The sequence below is a fragment of the Rhinolophus sinicus genome, chromosome 3 (assembly GCF_057876585.1).
Source record: "Rhinolophus sinicus isolate RSI-liver-muscle chromosome 3, RSI-T2T, whole genome shotgun sequence".
Taxonomy (NCBI): Eukaryota; Metazoa; Chordata; class Mammalia; order Chiroptera; family Rhinolophidae; genus Rhinolophus; species Rhinolophus sinicus.
The window spans coordinates 181,029,722-181,045,112 of record NC_142503.1 but is presented as its reverse complement, the minus strand read 5'-3'; the positions used below and the strand labels follow the sequence as shown (position 1 = coordinate 181,045,112).

Below are 15,391 nucleotides of genomic sequence, written 5' to 3'. Positions count from 1 at the left end.
AGGGGAGGAGGAGAGGGGAAGGAGATGGAAAAAGAAAGAAGACAAAGTTAAAATTCGGAATGCAGTGCAATCTTCTCTCAATTCTTGAGTGGAAGGAGGGGTGCAGGGGCACACACACACACACACACACCCTGGGAACATGCAACAGCACGGAAAGGCCCAGCTCTCCAGTCTGCAGCCTTTTCTGTTTGCTGAATTGCTCTGGGCCTTTTCATGAGAACTTGCTTCCACTGCTGTTCTATGCCACAGGTAGGACTGGAGATAAACCTACTAAAGATGAGGTCCGTTGGGAAAGAGACTCAAGATGCCGGGCGAAACAGGTTTCTTTCTTTTGTTTAAGTTACTTTTAATAGTAATACATGGTCACTGTAGCAACTTCGGAAAATTCAGAAAAAAAGAAAAATGAGTTGTAATCTCACCATCCAGAGATTACCGTCCAACTTCTTGTTGTTGTGATTCTAGATGCAATAGTCTCTTCTAGAAAAACCGAATGATACTGCACACACCAAATGAGTGCCTGCTTGCAGGAGTTGCACAGACGACTTGAAACTATTTCCCCTATCAGTCTCCTCTTAGCCCGGGGACAACCGCACCCCTTCCCTCCATTGCTTCTCCACCACCATCTTTTCCTAGAACATCCCTCACCTTTAATCAGGGAGGCCTAGCCCAGCACTGAATGGGTTAAAGAAGATGAGACACACACACTCCTAATAAACAAACAGCACAATCTCTGGCTATGTTCTTATGGAAGTCAAACCAGATTATTCAGAGCTCATTACTTCAAGGAAAGCGTAAGCCCTGATCAATCTATTAAAAGAAAAGATTTCCAACCAGTAACCAACGACACGAGTTATTTGCTCTTCCATTGCTTTTATTACTACTGGAGATATTTGACAAAATCCAGATCATGCCAGGGAACCTTTACCCAGAATGAAATTTAGGGATATAGGGGATTAATAAAGGAGAAAAATCTCTAATGTATGAAAATCTCTAAATGTTTTTGGAGATTACTAGAGATTTAGAAAAGTAATCAGAGGCAAAATATGGGTCAAGCAACTGACTTTTAAAAGATCAGTGATGTATTAAATACATAGATACATGTGCCATAAATGTCATAAGGTCTATTTTTTAAACAAATTTCATTCAACTGTAATCATATTTTAAATGGGCATTTCTGGCATTCATTTCTCAAGGCCTAGAATTAGTACCCATGGAGGAATGGAATTGTGCCAAAACAAGTCATTCTCATGATTCGTTTTGGTAAAAAAAAAAATAATAATTTTTGGTCTTTTCTTGGAAGAGGATAGTAGGAAGAGAGAACAACGGGCCGCAGATTTAGCTCAGAGAGACTTCGGCAGAAGTAACTATTTCAAAAATGCCTGGACCAAACCATAGCATTCAGCATCCATATCAACGGCACTAAGAGGGAGGGTCTGGGACAAGCAGGTGGAGGATGCGAGAAGCTAAACGGGAGCAGAATGCATGTGTGAATTCAGTAGGTGACTATATACAAGAGGCTTGTAAGCGGTAAGAAATGAGAATAAGGGCAACCCAAGGAGATACCTAAGAGTAACACAGAGGGTTAAAAACGAAAGGACGCTAATACGGTATTGTATACTGCCAAGTAGCTAAGAGAGTAATCTGAAAAGTTCTCACCATAAAGAAGAAATGGCAATTATGCGATGGGATGCAGGTGTGAGCTATTGCTACGGTGGTAATTATTTTGCAATATATCAATGTGTGAAATCAATACATTGTACACCTTATACAAATCCATCTTATACGGATTGGTCTTTATCTGATGCAAATAGATATTTCAAAAATTTACCAAATGGAAAGCAGGACACTTGGTAGTCAGAGGGTATCAAAGCCCTGGAGAAGCCCCTCCACTTGGGCCCCATGTGTTCCTCTAAAGCAGTATTTCCCACCTACACTTCACTGACCACCTACGTGAACCACCTGGGGACGCTTACTAATAGTGAAGACCCTGGGCCTCACCCCAGACCTAATGAATTAGAACCTTGGGAAGGAGTCTCAGGAAAGATCTGGATTTTAAACAAGTTGCCCAAGTGATTCCCCTGCTCATAGCACTTGAGAGCTACCCCTTTAGAGTGGCATGTAAATCAAATTTTGGTAAATTAAATTGTATGATAAATACAGGAAGAGGTGTTGGATATTTAATGGAACGCTGCAGAGTAAAAGGAAGAATCCTTTTAAAATGCAAATAACCCACCACCTGTGTCTTTAAAATTCAAATATGTACTTAGCAGGTTTTATTAAGCTACATATGTAGTTGCAGTATTGCAACTCAAATAAAATGCCCCTTATAAAAATCGTAACCAGAACTCTTAGGCCAGGCCTACAGATCTGGGATCCTGCTGTCAAACCTGGTTTTGCGGGCGGTAAAGCCAAAGGGAACAGCTGGAGGGAGGGGAGAACCTGTGTAACCATAATACGGTCTGAGTTTTGTTTTGCTTTCTGAGAAAGGAATTGCATTCCACTTTCAACAGCTTTTATATCAGGATCTTCTCTTATACACACCTATCCTCATAGCTTGCAGAGTTAAGAACCAGAAATCAAGAATTCCAGAGTGTCCCGGTCTATTCTGAAATTCTGTTTCTCCCTCTTCCACTCCAAATCACTACTTGCTACTACTAATCTTAGGCTCCTCAAAAGTGAATGCACGAAACAACAAGCAAGCAACCAAAACATTCAAGTACCTACTATATGCAAAGACTGGATAAGGCAGTGGTGATACAAGCGAGGTACACGGTCAGTAACCTGTAGGTCTATAGCGTAGCTGGGAAGGTGTGTGTGTTCATATTGACACAAACACATATACTGGAACCTGACAGTGAAGTCTCAGGGTTAAGATCAAGGACTTCAGAATCCCACCTTTGTTGCTTTCTAGCTTTTGACTTTAGGAAACTTGCTAAATGTCTCTGTGCCCTGATCTCCCTATCTATAAAATTTGAATAACAATAATGCCAAATTCATAGGTTGTTTTGAGTATTAAATACATGAGTACATGTAAAGCTGGGCCTGCACATGGTAAGGGCTATTGTTTATTTTTATTATGCTATAAAAATACACTGATGTGTGAGGCCACACCCAGCATAGTGCCTGACACACAGTAGGTGCTTAGTATGTGTTTGGTGATTGAATGAGGAATGAATGGTTGCTAAGTCTCAAATGACGGATTCAGACAATAAAGACAACAGGACGGTGAGGAGGGCCCTGAATGCATAGCAAAGGTTTCTGGAGGAATGAAATTTGTACTAGGCCTTGAAAGATAGTTTAGGATTTAGATACATAGACAACATTCCAGGTTGCACCACTAGCTCCGAAGACCACAAGACGCATTTGCAAGGATTTCCCAGAAGAATGTAGGACACAGCCAGGCACATGGCAGGTGTGAACAAATATAAATAGTTCACATCAGAAAGAAGAGAAGGGAATCTCAAGGCTCAAAGGATGGAGCTGTGGTATGGAGGCCTTGAGTTTCAAGGCTAAGGAAATGGCCTTGATCTTGCAGCTAATGGGCGACACTGAGGGTTCACGAGCAGGCGAATGACCCAGGGAAAATGATGTTCGGGAAGATTGCTTTGGCAACGGTGTGGACAGGATGGATTACAGGGAAAAGACATGGCGGCAGGAAGGTTAGTCACAAAGGGCCTAAATTAATAGCATGGCAAAGGGAAGGAAAAGGGAAAAAGAATATTCAACAGACTTTGGGTGACCGATGACATGCTTCAAGGGAGGAGAAGATGGCAGACTGAGCGAAGCTTTGTCAGAAATAGGAAGATCAGATGGGGGTGGGAAACGGATTTGGAGTGAGGGTAACACAGCTCAGTTTTATGCAGGATGAGCTGAAGAAACAGAGAATCACTCGAGCAAAAGTGTCTAGGGTGACTGTGTGAGGGGTATAAATGACAAATGGCTAACACATTGTTTTGTACACCTAAAACTAATAAAAAAATGTTATTTAATGTCTAGGGTGCATTTAACAATGTAGGACTGAGGGTTACGAGAAAGTCAGGGCAACACAAGGGTGTATCACCTCCCCTTCGAGGAAAAGAGGTCTGTGCCCATGTAGGTAAATAAATTCTCAAAGAAAAAGTGGCTGGAACAGTGGGTCTTAACCTGGCAGGGCTGGGGGACTGGGGAGGGGAATAGTAAGATATCCTAAAGGTTCTTTTTTTCTACTTCCAAGCCTATTCAACATTAAAATAAAATTTTACATTTAAAAAAAAAAACAGAACTATTTGGCTTTCCAATATGGATCCAGAAAATAATGCTCAAAAATCTTAATGGAGAAGGATGTAATTAGTAAGAAAGGAAAAGGAATCTAGGCTGGGTGTGTGGTTGATGGGGAAGGGGAAAAAATGAAAACAGGCATGCTCGTCAATCTCAGAAACAGAGGGTCAACATCCACATCACCTATGCCACACAGCCGGCTCTGGGGCCAGCACGCTGGCTGAGTTGGGAGTCTGGCATTTATTCTGGGCCTGACATTCAAGGGCTGCTGAAAGACAGGACGTGAGCTAGAACAGGGGACTCAGGGAAGCAAAGGGGTCCACACCTTTGCAAAATAAACTCACCACGGGCTCTGGATTTGAATAGATCCTCAACTAACACTCAAAAGCCAGCTCCATAAAAGTTCACCTAATGGTGGATAGGAATCAGGAGGTGGGCTTGGATGACCCTTTGATGGGCAGGATATTAAGAATTGTCAACACAGAATTCTTATGGAACTACAACGCCTTTTAAAAAATGATTACAAAACAATTAGAAAGCAATGGAAGTGCCTCCTATCTAGATGTCACAGCCTAATGAAGCGCTACCCTAGCTGGATCCAGGGACAATTCTGGATCCCAACAAGATGTCTGATATGTTTTACCCTTCCTCTCACTCTTTCCAGAACTATCTTCTACCCCTCTCGTGCCTGTCTATGTCTGGTGCACAGGTTCTCGGGCTATATGCAAGAACAAGAGGAGAAAAAGATCACCAGTAGGTAAGACATACACAGTTGAAATTGCCTTAGAACAGACTGCAAATCATATGTAAATTATATGCAAAATATAGGTATGGCTCTCTAAAGTATGTTACATCCTTTGGGAAAATCCCCATGGAGATAGTTGCCTTTGCAGCTTGGGAGAATGGAAATGGCTATGGAAGTGAAGTCATTTGTAAGCAGCTGTGGCCATCATGAAGCCTGTCATGAGAATGACTAATGCAGAGACTAGGAACCATTTACTGCAACAAGCAAGAGGAAGATGTCATGTTCAGGAACCAGGCCAGAAGTTGAAGGCCTCCATCATTTAAGCTAATACTGTCTCCCCCTCAAACCTATAATATCCCACCTACCTCAGATGATTTTCAATCCATGCTTCCTTCCTTCGCTCTGGCTGGGTAACTGGGGAAAGCATTTCAGCGGAGGAAGGAAGTCACTCATGATGGGGGCAGGGGAGATTCAAGGGGTAAAAAAAGCAAGTTATCCCTGCCAAGACTTTTCTTTCATTGACTTTCAGGATAACTTTTATCCCAGTGTAAAATCTACATATATCATCTCTTTTTCCATACTGAAGTAAAGAAATTAAATGTCACTAATTGTGGCAAGTGCCAAGTGCCAACGCTGAATTCTTATGAAGCCACAAAGAGTTTTGAAAAGAGTAATTACATAAAATCAGAAGGTAATGGAAACATTCACCTGATGTTTCCGGAGGAACTAAGGAGCTAGTGAAGGTAGAGAAGCCACAAGTGACCGTGTCTGTAGGGTGACCAGGAATTTGGAAAAGGGAGAAGGGGGGAAAGAAATACACATCTTAGCATTTTAAGTACTTAAAAGAGAGGAAATTCCATTAACTTAGTTAAAAAAAACAAAACAAAAAAAAAAACATGATGACAACAGTAGCTAATGTTTGTTGACTGTTTACTATAGATAGACAAGGCGTGGCTAGGTGTGTCTCATTAAATCCAGCTCTGTGGGCTAGGCATTGCTATAATTTTGATTTTACAGGTGAGCAAAGCAGGGCCTAGAGCCAAAGCCACACGGCTTAGCAAGGGGTGAAGTGAGGATTCCAAGCCAACAGATGGGCGCTCCAGGCTGTGATGGTAACCATGACACTAGCAATCCTGTCTAATTCAGTGCTGGTAGAGAAGAGAGGACACATGTCTTAGAGAACTCAGGAGCAGAAAAGAGGGCCTGGACATTAATTCAACTTCATCTCTGCCCCTGGTCGAGCACAATAGAAGGAGCAGTCGGGGAGTCTGCTTTTAAATGGCCACCATCTCCCTCTCCTCGATCCCCATCCACAGACGCTACTCAAACACGAAGCTTTTCCTTTGCCAGGTCACTTCCTGATGGGATTAAGCCCCTTTCCTCATGAACATGCAAATCTGAACATAGATACACTCAGGCTCCTCAGTCATTGACACTGTCCTGTGCGTGGGACCCTTAGGAAGCCAAACCAAAGATCTCTCTTTAGCGACTGGGGTGGCACAGGGACATGTGGAAGGAAGGACAGAGACATGCAGTCACAGGCTGAGGGAGTCGGCCACTGTGGGCAGGAGGGAGGGTGCAGGGGAAGGACGGGATGGGAGAAGGATGCGTAAAGGGAGGAGGCGGGGTCTGAAGGAACCTCCCCCTACGCCACAGTTGTGCCTCAGATCAGCCCTTCGCCGGGCGTTTCCCTGACCTCCATTGTGGGCTTTGGTTTCCTTGTTCTATCAGAGGTTCCCCAGCAGAGCCTGGACCTGCTCAACCTTTGGATCAATGACTTGGCTGAGAACATCCTTGGCACGCGGTCCAGGTGTTGTGATGAACGACAGCTGAGAGGAATATCTCGTTTGTTAGATATCAGAACCAGGGTCCAAAAGGATGTGAACAGGCAAAAGTGAAATTTAATTTTAAGGGACAAATGTAGACTCTGGCTCTTAAGCACAACCCCCTCCACCCTCCCCACCCACGGAAATGAAAAGAAGTCAATAGTCCCACCTCTTCTCAGCACAGACTGTACTAAATCTAGGATTTTGGTACAGAGAACGTGCCATATGTTAGAAGGGGCATGAAGCAGGTGGGGTGTATCCAAAGAATAACCAGAATGGTGAGTGGTCCAAAACATGTCACATGCAGAAAGGCTGAAGGAACTGCTACATACAGCCCAAATAAGAGAGAGCTAGATAGGACGTGAGAACTGCCTTCAAGCATTTTAAAAGTTCCAGGACAAAGCAGCAAGCACATTCTGCAAGAACAGAGGGGACAGAGAAGAGATTCAGAGTGGGGATTTTGAACATAACTACCTAAAATCCAATCCAACGCCAAGATGCTATGCTCCTATGAACTAAGATGGCCTCCAATGAGGCCAAACAGCTATTGGTTTGAGCCACATGAAACTTCTGATATTTAACTGGTTTTGACCTACAAAAATGACACTTTTAAATGGTTCAAACTAATACCCTGAGAATACCACCCATAATCAGAAAGGTAGGCACTGAACAAAACTTCAATGAATCACCTAACAGAAATCCTGAGCTGACACTTGGGAAGATCACCTGTTTACATACACGATTTTGGCTCTTCTTCCACAAGACTTGCACAACACTGGGGATGAAATGAACAGTTAGACTGACAATGATGGTGGTTTCCAGAAGAGAGCCTGGTGCTAATTCTCCAAGGCAGGTGCCACCCAGGTCCCAGCCTCTGGATCGGCCCTTCTATGATGCCCCCATGTTCCATCCTCACCACTAAGCCCTTTGTAGGATGAACTGTACAAGCCCACCCGCCGTGTGCCTTTCAGCCAACTTTGCTCTCACAGCCTCGTGAGTAGGCTGAACAGAAATTATTCCTTCCAGTGTCAACCATGCATCACCAACAGCTTCTGTAGGGCATAACCACAGGGTAGAGGAAAGAAGGTCTGCAGCACCTTCCCAGTCTATTCCACCTCATTAGGGGGCAAGAAGCAGGGTTTCCTCATGTGTGAATGGCATGGAAGGGTGAGAGATGAAGGCACTTATGCACAACACTCTAAAGATTAAAGGATAGGCAATTATGCCTTTTAGAAGAAACTCTTCCCAAACAAGAAGTCTTTGCTCTCCAACTTGTCAAGAACATCTCTAAAATAGCTCTTCAATCATGAATGGCATGAAGCTGGGAGGGACAGCTGGCTTGCTAGATGAAAGAACTGTACTCTCATCGATCATAGTATGCTAGATTTTAAAAATCCAGGACAGAATTGAACAAAATCAAAGAATGGTCCCAAGTCTAAGTCAAATAAACCATTGCACAGTGCAGGAGCAGGAGAGAATGGTTTTGCTGCAGCACATAAAATAGAAAAGATTTCCAGTGTCTTTAAGTTCAACTCCCTACTATAGTCATTAAAAAAACTAAAGTGTTCGGTGTTATCATTAATAGATACAGGGAGTCTAGAAAAAGGGGGGAAAGAGACCATTCTATAATGAACAGGTTGGGACACATCCATATTTCTGTATGTGTGTGGGCATTCCTTGTTTGGAAAGGATACGAAAAAAAAAAGTCATTTTTCAGAGAATAATGACCTGGATAAAAGAACGTAAAACCCTTGTATGAGAATGCCCAAAGAAACTGGAGATGTTGTGCCCCTTAGGAAAGAAAATCCTTAAAGACAAAAGCCCTGTCTTCAAACACTGGGAGTATAATTAAATCTATTCTGTGTGTCTCCAAGGGCTGGAAGCAATACAGGTGGTGAAAGCTATAGTGACTCAGAATAAGAGCTCGGAAGAATGGCTAAAGGAGCAAGGATTTGCTCTTCACTGCAGGAGCCAAGTCTGAATAAACTCTTATGGAAGGGATTCAAAAATTAGGTGCACAGAGAGACTTGACAACTTTGGGGTCCTTTCCATCCCTGAAATGTGATTCTAACAACCAAGTTTTATGAGCACATATAATACTGCAGGTAGTGGGGATACAGGCCTGGATAAGTTCTCAAAGGGTAAGACACTGCCTGTCCTTCAACAGCCCATGCTGGCCAGTGGGGGACATGTGGGGGACAGTACACGAGTGACAATAGTGTACTATGATGACGGTGCTGCTATCCCCGTGACCTAAGGTGCCATGGGCGCTCAGACAAAGGGGAGATCATTCATCCCACCCTCCCAGCCTCCCTGAATGCTTGTAGGGTCTAAATTAGTGGCTAAGCCTGAAGCTTTCAAGTCTCTTCACCCTCTTGCTCACTTTCCTTTAAAACAGTGGTTCTCAAACTTTGGTCCTATCAGAATCCCCTGGGGGAAACGTCTCACTTTAATAAGCCTGGATCTCATTTATGAGCTCTCCAGGTGATTTCTGGATGCTCACTAGAGTTTGCAAACCACTGCTTTAAATAATCCGAGACTTGGATTCAAATCCCAGCTCTGTCTCTTACTAACTGTGGGATTTTGAGCAAGTGAACTTTCCGGTGCCTCTTGCCCGTAAATTATCTGCCTCCCGCTTTGAGAACTTATCCATGCCTGCACCCCCACTACCGGCCATATTAGAAGTGCTCATAAAGTAGCTTCTCGGGCTCACTATGACAATCACGAGCTGCCACGCATGGAAAGCACTGAGCACCATCCATGGCACATGGGAAGAGCTCGAAAGCTTGCAGTCATTGCTGTCATTACTTAGGTGACTGGTATATCCAGGCCCTCTCTCTACCCCACCCACTGTCTCTTGTCAATGCCATTTCTCCAGTAAGCTGGCAGCACTACCAGCCTGCCTGCCAGGTGACCTCAGAGGCTTCCCACCATGGTCACAGTCAGGCAAGTTGCCCCACAAGGGGACCCACTGTCCTGAACTTTCAGCTGCATCCCATCTCCTCCCTCCTCCTTCAGCCTAGCCCTGTGATCTGACTACCTCAGCCCAGATCCTTTCCGGACTTCCCTAGGCAGGCCTACAGACTGGGAGGGTCTCCAAGGCTGCCATCAGTAAGCTGTGTGACTTAGCTGAGTTATATGGATATTCTATGGCCTCAGTTTCCTCTCCTGTACAAGGCAGGAATTGGTCTAAAATTGTTTCTCTTTGTTCTCACCAGTAGCATTTTGAGCAGCACAAATCGTTTTGAATGAGACCCTCCCATACATTACAGCACATTTAGCATTCATTGCCCCTTCCTGCTTAATGCCACCAATGCCCCCTCATCACTGGAGAAACAAGTATAGCCCCCACCCATTTGGCAGGGTCGGGGTGGGGCAGTTGTACTATCCCCCTGAGACTACAGGGTATCTCTAGTGATGTTTCCCAGCGCTAACTCTGACCTTGCCCTCTGGAACTGAGAAACAAAATGGAACCATAAGCAGCACTCCAGTGAGTCAGCCTTGCCACGACAGTAAAGACGGGAATGTTAAAAGGCCCTAAAAAAAAAAAAACAAAGTCACCGAGGCCCGGTGATCTGCCTCCATGAGTTAGACAAAGCTGGAGACAGGCTGGGAAGCAGTGCCTTACTCACACTTACTCATCAAGAATGACTACGGGAGCCAAGGGGGTCTTCCCAGGCCCCAGCAGGGAAATTGGCTGAAAGCTGAGCACAGCTAGCCCAGCCGAGGGCCCCTTTCCAATCCAATGACGCACAGCAGTAGTGGATTTCCCTACAGCCCGCATCTCCTACTGAGCCAAGCCCAAAATGGGAACTGAATAAAGGTTGGCTCAATTTCCTTCTATCTCAGGGTGAACCCCAATAAAAAGCAGAGGGGTTTGGAGTAAAACAAAGAGCTGAGTCCTGAGCACAGTTTATTCATTGAGCAAGTACTTATTCTACGCCTATGATGAGTTGGCTCTGTTCTAGGCCTAGGGCACATCGGCGTGAACAGGAGTGTACCTTCCTGGGTGTGCATTCTGGTGCAGCTGCCTGTGAGATGTCTCCAGGACCAGGCAGACCAGGGTTTGCATCCCACTCCACTACTCTTGACTGGGCCGGTAAGTTATTGTCTGTGAGCCTCAGTTCATTCCTGTGAAATGGGTCTAATGACAGAATCTACCTCCTGGGGAAGTCAAAAGAAGTAAATGATCATGGAAAAACTTAGTATTTCAGTGCCAGGCTCAAAGTGCAAGCTCAGTAAGTGTCAGGTATTTGTCCTAACAAGGGCGAAAGGCAAGTGGGACTATTGGCCAAAAGAACCGGAAAGGGAAGACAAAATATACTCAGGTGCTACTGGAATTAGAAAGGCAAGTGGGGCTATTGGCCAAAAGAACAGGAAAGGGAAGACAAAATATATTTCAGGTACTATTGGAATTAGGAGTTACCAGTCTTTGGTTATAAAGCAGAAGACATTTCCCTGATTGTTGTTCGCCAAGGCACCTCATCCAGATGGCCTAATCATAGATCCTGGAATGGGAGAAGCTTGAGAGGTAATATCATTCAAACTCATCACATTAAAGAAAGGCAGCCTGTTGCCCAGAGAGGTCACATGACTTCCCCAAGACCACACTGCGCCTGGGGAAAGTGACAGAGCCAGAAGGAGGCAGACCACAGAGCAGAGATCCCAGATCTGCACTTAAATTCTCGGAGCTATCACCCCTGCTTCTCACTTGGGCAGAGGATACAATGTCTGTGAGCCCAAGGTTCCTCATCTGTGAAGGGGTAGGTGGCCGACACATGAGGTCCTCTATACACGTCAGTTCCCTTTCCTGGGATTCCTACGTCTCACTGGAGAGCAATATTGGCCAGATTCTAAGTTTATGGGACCTCTTCCCTGAAAGCAGACAGATCAGGCCAGATGGAAGAGAATGTGTGACAAGGAGAGAAGAGCAGGTGTGTTTGGAGGGGCTTGACAGCACAGCAGGGACAGCATGCCTCTGAACAGGTAGGGAGACCAAGACACAGGTGAAAGAATTGGTTTTGGTTTGTTTTGTTCTGAAACTTCTCTGCACCTAAATGTCTTCATCCACATGTGTGGAAAGGATCAAATAAGATAACTTGCAATAATAGCTCATGGATGCATTGTTTACTATGTGCCAGGCACTGTTCTACAGACGCATGAGCTCACTTAATCATTTACTATTCCCATTTCACAGGTCAGGTAATTAGGATCCTCAGAAGCAAAGTAACTTGAACAGGTCATACTGTTAGGTTGAGATAAAGCCAGGATGTCAACCCAGGTGTCTGGCTCTGAGTCTGTGCTCTACCTGGGTGGCAAACTTTTTCTGTAAAGGGCCAGGTCGTAAATCTTTTAGGCTTTGCAGGCCTTAGGGTCTGTGTCACAGCTACTCCACTCTGACTTTGCAAAGCAGTCATGGACAATCCAGAAACAAACAAGTGTGCCTTTGTGGCAACAAAACTTTATTTAAAAACACTGAAATCGAATTTCATCAAATTTTTGTGTCACAAATTATTGTTTTGATTGCTGTCAACTATCTAAAAAGTGGAAACCCATCCTTAGCTCGAAGGCCATGTGAAATGAGGCAGTGGGCTGGCTTTCGCCCCTGCACCTGAGTTTGTGGTACCTTGTTCTATCCTAAGCTATCCTGCCTTACAGTACATAAACTTTTACATGGAAACTGCCGGAACAAGGCCGGGCACAGACTAAGTGGTCAATAACTGTTCATTCCCCTTTCCTTCCCTAGTATCTCTCTCCCTCTTAACTCCTATCAACCCAGAAAGTGGATATTTCATGCTGTGCCCAGCGGAACAGACGAAGAATAGGGCTTTAGCAAGGTGGAGTGCACTTTCCACAGCAAACATAGCCTGGTTGGCCCCAAAGGGGAGGAGAGTCTGGGAATGTGAAGTCAGTGTGTCTCGAACATTAAGTTGTATACACCTAGGGGTCTGTCTGGGGTGAGGCCTGAGATTCTGCCCTTCTAACACACTCCCGGGTGAGTCCCACGCTGCCGCTTGCGTGGGTCGCCTGTGAGCAGCAAGCTTCTAGGGAAAACCCTTTGTATCCATAAACACAAGGCAGACATATCAGGTGCTGCCTCCTAGCTTCAGGTTTAGAACAGTGTCCCTCAGGCTGGACTGAGTGACACCCCCCCTCCCCCCCCCACCCCCGCCCCCAGAGACAGAGCAGGGCTCAGGACAAATAACTATGTCCCCTCTCTAAAGACAGCCTTGAGATGACTTATACTGAAAAGGGGCGGAGATCAAGAGAGGGCAGAAGGAGGCCGGAGCAAAGGCAGTCTGGCTTGCGGCAGCAGCAGACCTCCTCTGGGCCCTGGCAGACAGCAGCCCCTCCTCCCACACCTGCCAGGGCTCTGATGGACCGAAGTAAGAGGCCTATTTCCTCATCGGGTCTCTGAATAACTAGGGCACTTCCACAAGGTCACAGTTATTCATTTAAATTCCGGCTCTAATCAGCAGGCAGAGCCTGAGAAATTATCCTTTCTGAGGAGCGAGTCTATCATTGAGCATCATAAACAGCCCCTCCTGGCTGGGGAGAGAAGCTGGGGGGGGGGGGGGGAATTAGGAGTCTCATAGCCCCAGGCCCCCCCAGCACTGTTCCCTCCTCTAACCAAGCCCCCTCCCCTACCCCACCTCCAAACAGCTTCCTCTCTGCTCGGCTGGGAGTTCTGGAACACCTGAGAAGAGAGAGGGGAGAGGGCTGAGGCCACTGCCCAGTACGGCAGGGCTGGGACTGGACCGTCCACACCTGTCCTTCAGGCAGCCTGGGGAGACCAGCGACCAATCCCTATGGGCCAGAAGCATAGGAGAAGAACCAGACAGTAGTCCTTCCAGGTCACGAAAGGGTTCCATGGCCTTGGAGATGTCCCTTCCCTTCCCGGGCCTCCATTTCCTCCTCTGAAAAGTCAGAGACTTGCTCTCCTGGGGCTGGATACCCTCTGAGCTCCAACATATCCTGGGACCCTGCAGACTCACAATGCTCCTGGTGCTTATGGCCACACTCTCTGCTCAGCCGACATTTCTGAGGTCCTACTATGTGCTGTGTACCATGCAAAGAGTTGGGAATACAGACATGGATAAGATGCACCCATAGCTCTGCCCTGGATATGCCAGGGTTTTGAAGAAAAAGAGCACAGGCTCTGAAGGCAGACAGGTCTGAGATCCTGTCTTGTACGAGCAGCTGGCCACAGTGGGCAGTTACGGAATCTCTCTGAGGCTCCTTTTCCTCGTCTGTAGAGAGGATGGCAATACCTGCCTGGAGGGGTTGATGTGAAGAATCAAATCAAAGGATTCTGAGCACCCCTCCCCTCCTTGAGGCCAACACACCACAAATGCCCATTGCTGCTGTACGATTCTGAACCTCCTCCCCAAAGACTGGGAGAAGGGGCTGTGCATTTTCCTACCAGGGAAGTCCAGTGAAATAGCGTCTACCCCTCTTCTGCTGCGTGTCCAGGATAGTCTCTCCAAGGTCCCAGCCCATCTCCTGGATCTTGGGAAAGGCATTAGCTGCCTTTGGGAAAGGCCCCATCTCTGACTGTGCTTTACAGTAGGGTTACTTCTAACCAATTTCCTCAACATGTAAAATGAAATAATTAATCAATCGTCCCTTTATAGGCTCTCCAGTGACCCCTGGGTACATAGTTATATTAGTTCATAAAATACCCAATTTGACTTCCTAAGAAGAAGGGGAACAATACCAGAGAGCAACAAAGGTGTCTTGTTTCAGAGCCACAGAGCTGCTGGCTCCAGACTGCCTGTCCAGGGGCTCAGAGAGGTGGGAGGCCACCGCCTCCCCTCAACGAGGGCCAGGCAGCTCAGGCCGCCCCCTGCCACACCCAGGGCCACAGAGAAAGGTTCTGAATTAGTGATTTACTTCAGGATCAGAAACTACAAAAAAGCAAGGGGTCAGTGGGGTGACGGGATTGGCAGTCAGCTCTTGACATCTCAAGAGAAGCACAAAGAGTGCAAGGTTTGGAATCAGACTGGAATCCATCCCCTCCTGGCCATGCTCCTCAGGAGCTAGGAGACATCAGCACATCCAGCACATCACTTAACCTCCTGGCCTCAACTTCCTCAGCAGTAAGATGGAGCACAGCACAGGCAACACACCTTGGAGGGTTCTTAAGAGAATAAAATGAGATAATGGCCATGAAATTGGAACGGTGCTAGTTATAGTTGCCGTTGTTTAAGGAAGGGTCACTCACTGACCTCCACTCCTTTTGAAGAGATGGAGGGGAGCCTCTGGGTCTACTGCATTTCACCTGCCATGCTTTCACTCAGGACCAATATGGGGCGTTTGTGAGAATTAGAGAAAGGTGCCCCATGGTCAGAAGCAGCCCATGGGCACAGGCTTGGCAAAAGGAACGCAGGCTGGGTTTCAGGCCCCACTCATTCCCTCAGCGAGGTGCAGCTATGCAGGACACAGCACACAAGAGATCTCCATGGGGACCCTGAGTCACATCTCCGCTGGAAACCACAAAGAGGAGGGGTTCAGCCAAGTGGCACTTTTATAAACAAAATTGAAGTGTCAGCCTTACTCCCTC

At 46.1% G+C, this 15,391-nt stretch overlaps 1 protein-coding gene across 37 annotated transcripts in view; it reads right to left on the bottom strand.

Annotated features, from left to right (window-relative positions):
- The window catches only part of NRXN3 (neurexin 3), a 1,515,532-nt gene that overhangs the window by 1,394,804 nt on the left and 105,337 nt on the right, over nucleotides 1–15,391 (bottom strand). The window lies entirely within an intron of this gene.